Below are 11,077 nucleotides of genomic sequence, written 5' to 3'. Positions count from 1 at the left end.
TAGCTCAGCAATTATGAGCACTGGCTGCTCTTACAGAGGGCCTAGGTGAGATTCCCAGCACCATGTGACAGCTCACAGCCTCTGGTACCCCAGTTCAGAGGATCTATCACCATCTTCAGGAGCCTCCTCAGGCACCAGGCACATACATACATACATACATACATACATACATACATACATACATACACATACACAGATATGCATTAAGTGCTAAAACTTTTTAAACATTTGCAATAAAAGACAAAGCTGTTTCGCCTCTGGAAAAGAAAATAGTAACTAGAAAAATCACCAACAATGAAGACAAGGTGAGCTTTCCCAACTGTCTCCTAAAACTGATTTTAGAGTTTTATAAGAAACTTAATTAAAATGTTTATCAGATCACAAAGTAGTAAACAATGTGTATCAGTGTTTAAATATTTTAACCAAACCACTTTACTAGGAATTCACCACCAATTTTAGAAGAAAAAGAAAGCTATAAAGAACCATAGGAAAGGTCTTCAGAGAATGAGCAAATTTGTCTCTCATCCAAAGCCACATTCAGGTCAGGTACACCTTCCTGGCTAGTCAGTTCCCACAGCTACCTCAGCTCTGAAACACCACTATCACTTATGCGGAAGAGCAATTAGCCTACAGATGAAGAGAATACAAGAAGAGAAAGAGATATTTAAATACGTTCCACCACCTGCCAATGGTGGCATAAGTGAAGTAATGGGGTCCTGCTGTGTGTAGGAGCTGTCAGCCTTGTGCTGGCCTTTGGGAAAGACTTTGACTCTACATTCAATATTTGCAATTCAGGAAGTAATGGGGGGCAGCTGTGAATACAGCTCAGGAGTATAATGTTTGCCTAACATGCTCAAATCCCTGAGTTCAGTTCCCAGCACCACATAATCCCAGGGGCAGGCAGCTAGTACTCACTTCTAATGCTAGTACTTGGGATACAGAGGCAGGATTAGAAGTCCAAGGTCATCCGCAACTACAAGAGATAGAAACCAGCCTACTGAGTGCTTGAAATTCTGCAGGAAGGAAGGAAGGAAGGAAGGAAGGAAGGAAGGAAGGAAGGAAGGAAGGAAGGAAGGAAGGAAGGAAGGAAGGAAAGAAGGAAAGAAGGAAAGAAGGAAAGTTGAAAGAAAAAAAAAGAAGGAATGAACAAGTTAGTGGAAAATTTGTGACATAAGATTTTATTTTTTATTAAAAGATTTATCATCAGAGTGATCTCGAAGTGACAGAAGCAAATGGATTCTAAACAGAAAGGTATGGACAACAGAAGTGGAACATTCAGATAAAATGAAAGTTTCCTGATGTAATATGAGAAATAACAGAATTTTCCCCTGATGTAATTTCCAGGCCACAGACACCGGCAAAACTCTTAAATATTCTGATTTAAAATGTCTGCAATTTATCTCAAGGCAGCAGAAAAGTGCTGCTGGACAGACCCCCATGTCAGAAAAGGTTAATCCGTGTCACTAGTTATCAAGGTCGCATACGGCTTCAGGTGAGCCTGACCCCGTAATTAAGAGTATTGTTTTCTCCACTTGTCTCCAAATAAATTAATATCTCTAATCTAAAACAAAAAAAAAAATGGCTTCAGACTTTGTAAAGGAAAAACTGAAGGGATATAGTCAATTAAGTAATAAAATATTGTGTCTCGAAGATTGCGGGAATCATAAACATTCTTTGTAACAACCTTGAGCAGTGTTGGCAAAATGTCAGAAAGATCGCCTGACAGAGGCAAATCATTTTCCTGGTGCTCTGGCTCCTCCCAGTGGCCGCTAGTGGTGGCGCAGGCCATCAGGACGCCAGCTGCCTGTCAACCCAGCTGGACCACCGCACCAACAGGCCTTCGAGATATTTCAAGGGTGAAAACCTGCTTAAGAATGGGAAACTAAACCACTTCTGACCCCACAGTTCAGTTATGGCTACAACGTGTAGGGGAAAACTAGGTCCCCTACATCCAGCAGAACCTGGCCTCTGACTTTATATTAAGTAACAAGTACTCCTGAGATTAGCTCTCTCTCTCTCTCTCCCTCTCTCTCCCTCTCCCTCTCTCTCTCTCTCTCTCTCTCTCTCTCTCTCTCTCTCTCTCTCTCTCTCTCTCTCTCTCTCTGCTTTTTTACAACGGATGTCTGTGAAATTCTTGGGAACTGTTACTGTCTTTGCAACGTTAAGTTGGATAAAAAAGAGAAAAAGAGTCTTTATTCTGCCTGGCTCGCAGCTGTATCCTAGCCTCCAGGGGCCGCCCGGGATTGTGTTCTCAGCGCATATTTACTGTGTCAATTTACTGATTTAATGAATCAATGAGATTCCTCCGAAATCACATTAGAGACGTGCTCTTCACTGTGTTCACAGAGGCTACTGGGAATCTAATAAGGAAATAAGCGCTCCCCAATATATGCACGTGATTATGCAAATGGTTTTAGCAGGCCTTGTTTTTCTTGTTTACTCTGCATCTCTGTTTTGGGCTCTGATGCTCGTGTTTAAGGAGCACACGCAAACTAGTTCGGCTTTGACAAGAACGTTCTGACCAAGCGTAGGACGGGAAACTGAGACGCTCGGTTGGTGTGGTTTTGCATGCTTTCCTTCAGCTATTGTTATTATAGACCCTGGTCTCAGGAGACCAGAGCTGGGCTGATATTGAAAATAACATCAATGAGGGGAAGGCTACCCAGTCAGCTCTATGTCAAAAAGAAATCCTGAAAGGGGCCCAGAACTCACAATAAATACACCAGCTTCTGTGGGACCTGCATGTCCTCTGCCACCTTCCCTCGTCCCAGAATGTGCCTAGGGAACAGAAGGTGGACCAGGCCCAGGGGCAAGAAGGGAGCATCTGCAATCCCACCCTCAGGCTTGCCCACATACTTCATTTTTTTATTAGGTTTAATTTTCTTTCTTCCTTTTGAGACAAGATCTCACTCTGTAGTTTGTTCTAGCCTGGAACTCACTATATAGGCCCTGGACTACATCAAATTCATAGCAATCCTCCTGTCTCAGCCTGCCAAGTGCTGAGCTACAGGCAGAAGTCATGTTCATTTTTAAACCATCTCCGAGTCAGTTACAACACCTATTGTAAACGCCTGTAGATAGTTTTCATACAGGTATGATTTAGGACAATGACAAGCTCTTAGGCATCTGCTGGGTAGCACACGCCTTTATTCCCAGCACTCAGGAGGCAGAGGCAGGTGGATCTCTGTGAGTTTGAGGCCAGCCTGGTCTACAGAGAGAATTCCAGGACAGTCTCCAAAGCTACAGAGAAACTCTATCTCGAAAAACAAACAAAATAGATAAATAAAACAAAAATTAAAAAATCTGCTTTATTCTAAATATATGTACGGGATTGTCCTCACTGCCAGCTGGGCTGCATCCGGAGTCACCTGGGCGACTGGCAAGACACAGCTCTGGGTGTGTCTGGGAGGTAACTTCCAGACGAAATTATCCGAGGTGGGGAAGACCCACCCCAAATGTGAGTGGCACCACTGCATGGATTAAATAAAGAGGGCGGGAGAAAGTCAGCGCAAGGTCTCTCTGCCCCCTGTGTGTTACTGAGTGACAGCTCTCTGCCACGTCTTTCTGCCACTGTGGTGTTCTGCCTGAGCTCAGGGGGCCAACCGACTGTGGTCTGCACACTCAGCACCTGTGAACAAAAACAAGCAATCTTTCCTCTCTTTTAAAAACAATGGTTTGTTTTTATTTCACAAATGTAAGTGTTTTGCCTGTATGTATATAGTGCACTGTGCTGTCCAGCCAGCTGCCCACAGAGATCACAAGAGGAAAGAAGTAACTTGCTTGTGCTTTGGTCTCATTCAAGTTTCAAAAACATCCCCCACTGGGTTTCTTTGGAGGACATGTTAATTAAGCACGCACTCTTGTCCCTGTGTGTACATACATGCATGTGGAGAGAGTTTCTCTAAAATTTCAGCACATGAGGGTGAATAGTATTTGACTGCAATAAATCTCTAAGATGTCTCCTGCATCAGTGAAGTGGAAATCGCCATGCACTGTTGAACAATGAGAACAGAGTCCATGAAATGTGTTATTAGGCAATTTTTTTCCCTTAGGCAAATATCACAGTATGTATTTATAGAAACCCAAAAGGCACAGCCCATTTCTCATCTAGCATTTCACTGTGTATACAGTACAGTACATGCATTATAGACAGTCTATCAATTCCAGGACAATACCTGCAGTAGAGTACATGCAATACAGTATATAGACACAGTAAGTACAATGTAGTACATGCAGTTTAGTATACCCAGTAACATAAAGGCAATAAAGTATAGGCAGCATAATATATGAGGCATAGCACATATAGAATGAGTATACTTCATACAGTATATCATATGTAATATGGTAGAGACAGTGTATCAGTATAAGACATACACTATAAAAAATAGAGTATATCTAGTACGGTGTTTCATTACATTATAAGCAGTATAGTGTCTGCAATAAAGTAATGCAGTATAGTATATACACTATAGTATATATAGTGTACAATGTATGGTACATGTAGAATAGTGCGTTCAGTATCATATACACAGTACAATACATGTAATATATTATAAGCAGTGCACACACAATATAGTATAATATACTAAGTATAGTACATGAAGTATAGTAAAGGCTGTGTACATATGCAATATAGTATACACAGTGTAATACACTCAGTATAGTACAGCAGTATAGTGCATGTCAAACAGTACATTCAGTGTGGTGTACACAGTATAATCCATGCAGTATAGGGTAGGCAGAACAATAGTGCATTTAATATAGTATACATAGTGTAATGCATCCAGTGTAGTGTATGCAGAATAGTACACTCAATATAGTATACACAGCATAATACATGTAGTATAGTATAGGCAGTATAATGCCTCCAGCATAGCACATATAAAATATGCAATCCGGTATATCCTTTACAGTGTGGGCAGTATAGTGCATGTCATATTCGATTCTGACATCTGAACTAGCGTGGGACTATTTTATTGGAATCGACAACAGCCTGAGTCCTTTAATCAGGGCATAATTCCACAGCATCATTGCCAGTGTGACTCACGCAGCCCACTGAAGATGCTCATTTGCCACATCTCTTTCCTACTGAACTACCTGCTACCAGCCCACATCAATAAGAAAGCCCCACCCGCTTCTCTCACCCCGCCCGTTCCTGCCTTCACTGCACTATTTTAAAGGCTGACCCATCTCCACGCCTGACTCAGGGGGACAACACGACCCTCTTATCAGCTTGATAGTACCATTGTTGCTTTCATGTTGTCCCTGAACACTTGAGTACATGAAACTCTTCCAGGCTCCCTGAGCAGCCCCACACCAGTGTGTAAATGCAAGCTCTTTTACTTCCTATTCAAATGTTCAGCCATCCCCCCCGCCCCCGCCCCCGGAAGCCATAGCAATTAGGCAGAGACTCTGAGCCTATAGGTCCTGGCAGCTGCAGCTGTATCATATATCTCAACATTCCCACCAATGACCTACAAACTAGGGACCCAGGTCAGTGTCACTTCCTTGGTGTGTCTCTTTCTATACCATGACCGAAAACACGGTTTTTCACACAAACACTCTTTTTCTTGTTTCTCTTGACTGAACTTGTGCTTGACTCTGCACCAGTTTTCCAACACATTTGACCTCTTTCTCTGCAGTCCTTCCTTCCAAAAAACTCACCGCTAGATGGCTCTGCAGACAAGACCAACAGATGAACAGTTTGCCAGGTCAGGGCAAAATGAAAGTTGTTTACAAAAATAGGAAAAACTGTCAGTCCAGGCACTACAGCTAGAGCCTTTTCTTCTTTTCCATATCTTCCTCTTTCTTGGTGTGCTGTTTGTTTTCTGTAATTAATTAATTTACTTATTATATCTATAACATATTTATAGTACTTGTATATAATATGTAACAAATATTATTTATTTATTCAATGCCGCGCTCCATTGAGCCTAGGGACATCTGCACAGTTTGTACAGTCTTTCATAAGTGCTCCAGGATATCTTGTTGTGACTTTTCACGTGCAAACTATGTCCCGGGAACCAGTAATTCAAGAGCTAGGCTGGCCAGAGACAGGAAGGTAAGTCTGCCTTGCCCCACAACTCCAGATCATAGCTGATGAAAACCAATGCCTCAGACTTTTTGTGCTCAGATACATTCGGCACCTAGGTGGGGTGGCCAGTCTCTCCCCCTGCTAACTCACTCGGCAAGCATATCATTATCACCCTAAACCAGGAACAGCTACCATCTTGTTCTACTCCAGGATATTGTGGGTCCCACAGGAACCATAGACCTTCTATTTTTGTGGTCTGACCCCTAATGGGGACAATGGACCATGGCAAGATCTGCCCACACTCCCTGCTAGTGCAACCAGATTGCCACCTCATACAGAGGGTAGCAACAGCTGCAGGGACTTGAGCATGGGCAGGGCATAAGGGAGTGAGAGACAGGCAGCCAGGAGAATTAGAAAGAAAGAAGAGGGACCAGAAGTGAGCGGATGCTGTAAGGCTCTGGCACCTGCTTCCCTCCATATCAGACCTCAACAATAGATACAGATTATGAGACTGCAGAACCTGCAGCCCCAAGCTGGTCATCCCTCTGATCAGGGGATTCTACATGACTGCCCTGGTCCCACAACTCCAAAGCCAGCTCCTCAGCAGACCATGGATATAAAGGAGAGCCAATAGAAGTCACCAGTTACTCTGATATATTCTTCCTCCAGAGCCATAGTGTCTATCGACTGTGTGTTCCAGAAGCTAGCCAGTGATTTTCGTATTGAATTACTTTGTCCACCTAGGTGTAGAGGTTTCCTGAAATATCACACTGAGAAGCAAATTTTGAGTCACCAAACACATTGGCTAAGAATGGCAAATCTAAGCTGGGCGGTGATGGCATACACTTTTAATCCCAGCACTCAGGAAGCAGACAAAGGTGGATCTCTGAGTTCAAGGCCAGCCTCATCTGCAGGTTGAGTTCCAGAACAGCCAGAGCTACACAGGAAAAAAAAAGTCTCAAAAATAAATGTTTAGGAAAATGAAATAAGTTATTTTTTTAAGTATGGACTTTTCCAGTATTAACCCAGATGGTATCTCTGCTTTGAACTGGATTTAGCAGAGAAGATAGCTAATAAACACATTTTGTTTTATGTTTTTATCTTTAAGAGGAAAAAATCTTATGAAAATCTTACCTTCAAAAATTTCTGGAGTTTCAGTGTATTTCAGTAACAACATACCGTAGCTCAACTCAATAAATTAGCTGACTCCTCCTATAGCCCTCACAATAAACTTCATCTTAGACCCTAACCATTGATCATGATGAACCTTGTCTTAGACCATTGGTTCTCAACCTATGGGTTATGACTATTTTGGCACACCTTTATCTCCAAAAATATTTACATTATGATTCATAACAGTAGCAAAATTACAGTTATAAAATAGCATGAAAATATTTTTATGACTGGGGTTCACCATAACATGAGGAACTGTATTAAAGGGTTGCCGCCTTAGGAAGGTTGAGAACCACTGTCATAGATTCTAACAGCTCATGACGATGATCCTTGGCTTAGACCCTAACTGCTGACCCCAACTTGGAGCTCTCAGGCCATGAGTTCCTATCTGCTAGCTCTCACTTCTACACCTCTAACTTCAAACTTGAACTATACAAGGCAATTCCTTTCTCCATCCCCCAGTCTTCAGTTCTTCCCTGGCCAAGTGGAAGCGTGACATATCGCTTCAGGTATCGTGTCTGTTTAAGATGTTGACATGCCTAGAGCTTGCGACCAGTTTCATAGACACTTAACAGACTTGACAGCTTTTTTATTAGTGCTGGCTCCTCTCTGTCACTTGCTCACATGGCGCTTCCATGTAGCTTTGACCTGAGTTGATGGTTCTCACAGGTGCTCTTGCCTTGAATTTCACTGCATAAAGTCTTTACCCAAATTCTGCTTTCATATCTTTGGTAACTTCTCCCATTTCTCCACCTCTCCTATATGTTCCATCCCCACCCCACCCCCGTCTCACCTGGGTCTTTCCCTTTGCACTACAAACCTACCCAACTTGCACTCACTGTTTCAAACAACACAGACCTCTTCTGGTCCCACCACAGCCCGACTCCTCCCTAACTCAGGAGTCAGGGGTCATGTCTTCTTCCTACCACCTCTTCTGCATTGCGCCTCCTTCCACCAAATGAAATCCAGCTCAGTCTGTGGATTGCGGGGCAAAGATCATATCCTTGGAGAAAGCACCCTCATGGCCCAATCGTGATCAAGTTCCTTTGACACACTCTTTAATTCCCTCGCTTCACAGAACTAATCCAGGCGGTGATTATTCATAGCAATTATTCAGGGCATGATTTACTCACTAGTTTTTTTCATTATTCTTAAGGCGTCAGGAAAGTAGGTGCCTTGATGCTTTTGACCAGTTTTATACCCTCAACATATTGCACAGATCCTAGAATATATTTGATGTTCAGTAAATAACTCTAAATATTTGAATGGACTTGTTCACTGATTGTATCCTTAAATATTTCTTTCAAAACAACATTGTTTCTCCTCCTCTCTGTGATGGTCTGAAATTTGGCTCCTCGTAAAATGCGTATGTGGAATCTTAATCTCCAATGTGACAGTATTAGCAGATGGGGCATTAACGAGGTAATTAAATCATGGAGGCTCTGTCCTCTTGAATAGGATTAGCGCCACTGTGGAAGAGATGGGAGGCAGCTGCCTGGCCCTTCCACCCTGTGACAACACAGCAACTCGGTGCCACTTATGGAGCCTTCATCAGACACCAAATTTAATCATGTCTTAATCTTGGACTTTACAGTCCCCAAAACTGTGGGTAATAAACTTCAAATCATATAAATTATTCATCCTAACGCATTTTGTTATAGCAATGGAACACAGACAAAAGAGATAAGAATCTTCCAGGAAAATGATGTAACTTTAATTTTACTTCACAATAAAATGATGCCCCCCCCCAAAAAAAAAACCAGGATGTAGAGGGGAAAGAAAATGACTTAAAGAATTGAGAGGCAGCCCCTACTCTCACCATCTCTCTGCCCTGCTTAGCTCTCTCTGCAGTAAAAACTAGACCTGAACTTTTGGAAAGTTCTTTCTCTTTCAGACATTATTTAGTTTTCAAATCACTGTCCATTAACAGGACTAGGAAACTGTTTCAGAGGGAAGTCTGCTTTACATTGGGACAGATATTGTAAATGCTTTTGAGCACCTATTTAACAAATAGTAGTGTGGTCCACTGACATCTTATGAATTGCGCAGGGTTATAGTGGTCATCGTATTATATAACTAACCTGCGTAATACCACTCTAAGAAAGGTTGCTTTAGCAGAATGAAGCAGAGCCAAGACTAGGCTAGGCTGACTGACCAGGGACCCTAAAAACTCTGCTTGTCTTCACCTCCCCGGTGCTAGGATTCCAAGTACGTGCCACCACGCCCAGAATTTTCCAGGGTTCTGGGGACCCAAGCCAGGGGCCTCATGATTCCATAGCAAGCACTTTATTGATAGGAATCTTTGCCAACCTTGATCTAGAACTTGCTTAGCCTCCTGGAAATTCACCTTGATTTGCACTTACACACATGTGTTCTTTCTTTGTTCAAAGTTGATGCTCATTAAGAGTGTTCCCACAGCCCACGTGAAGAGCATGGGGTGTTTTCAGTATATATATCAACAATGTTTCCTTGGTAAATATACCCAGCCTGTTTTTATCCACTTGGGTAATCTCACTCACGTTTCACATTCCACAGTAAGGCTACTTTGTTACTCCAAAAAATAAATTTTAAAAAATTATGGCATGCCTTGGAATGGTCCCAACTTTATTAATATATGGAAAAGACTATAATCATTTAACCAACAAAGGAGTGTGTTTTCTTCTCAGTGACCATTGACCTTATTTATGGGGGTGTTTCCTCCTTCCCCCAAAGGCTCATCATCCTCATGACCCTAACAAAGGAATGAATCACTTGCTCAAAGGCATGCCTTTGGAAAATGTATTTGAAATCTTGGTGACTCACGTTTGTTGCTTTTCCTCTGATTTTACTTCAGTCTCCTGAGTACATTCTTCACTTCCCTGATCTGGCCGTGCTTTTCCATAGAGGGAAATGCCTTCTTTCAAACACCACTCTCTTCATGAACATCTATCTGTCCTTAAAGCTCAAACTCCTTTGCAACCTCCCCAGAGGTGTGTTTAGGAGCCCTTCCCTGTCTCTCATGTTATCACTCACTCCTGTGTGACAGGAGGATCTTAACACAGATATCTATGGCTCCTCTTCCACCACACGAGAGGGATTCCACACTCAAGAGAAAATGGGAACTTAGTCTGCACTGCCTACCTGTCCTCCTGTCAAAAAGAGGATGTTGGGGGGTCTGCTTCTGTGCTGTTGTTGGGACCTAAACAGTGCCATGGGTAATAGATCACCAATTCACTTTTATTAAGTACCAAGAATTTGCATTCTGAAAGGTGATCTTTTACTACAGTGGAGAAGCTGAGATTTAAGCCTAATCAGCACCCAAAGTCCCTGGTCCCCCTCCAACAGGTATCATGTCTCCAAACTTCCTTTTTATTCCTCTTTCCCAATTACACATTCAGGCCTCCTCTCCCGACCATGTATAGTAGTAAAATATACCAACCTAATACCTAGCTCCTATAAATAATCTCTTGTCTATATTCTCCCATTTATTTCTTGTCTGCTACCTAAATTCAGAAGATCCAACACAGCCCCTGACATGAATACCTCAGTCACCGTGTGGAGAAGGTGGGGACACATGGGTGGAATATTGCTTGACCAAGACTTATTTCATTTTGATATCAATCTGCTGAAATTTTGCAAGTTTCTATTTTAGTTTTTATTCAATTAGTTGAGTCTGATATACACACTACTAAAATAATAATTTTCATAAGTTTCTTAGGACTCTTCAAAGTTACAAGCACAGTGCAGAAAATTTCAAAGTAGAAAGCCATAAAGGAAAAGCTAGACTTCTTTGGAGGTAGAAAGTTGTTTTGTGTCACTCGTTATTGTTTTTCATTGCACCTGCAGAGGAATGCAGAAGGAATAACACACAGGAGAGAGAATGAAGAAACA

Source organism: Chionomys nivalis, chromosome 18, assembly GCF_950005125.1.
Source record: "Chionomys nivalis chromosome 18, mChiNiv1.1, whole genome shotgun sequence".
In the NCBI taxonomy this organism is placed as follows: Eukaryota; Metazoa; Chordata; class Mammalia; order Rodentia; family Cricetidae; genus Chionomys; species Chionomys nivalis.
This window is presented reverse-complemented; position numbering follows the sequence as displayed.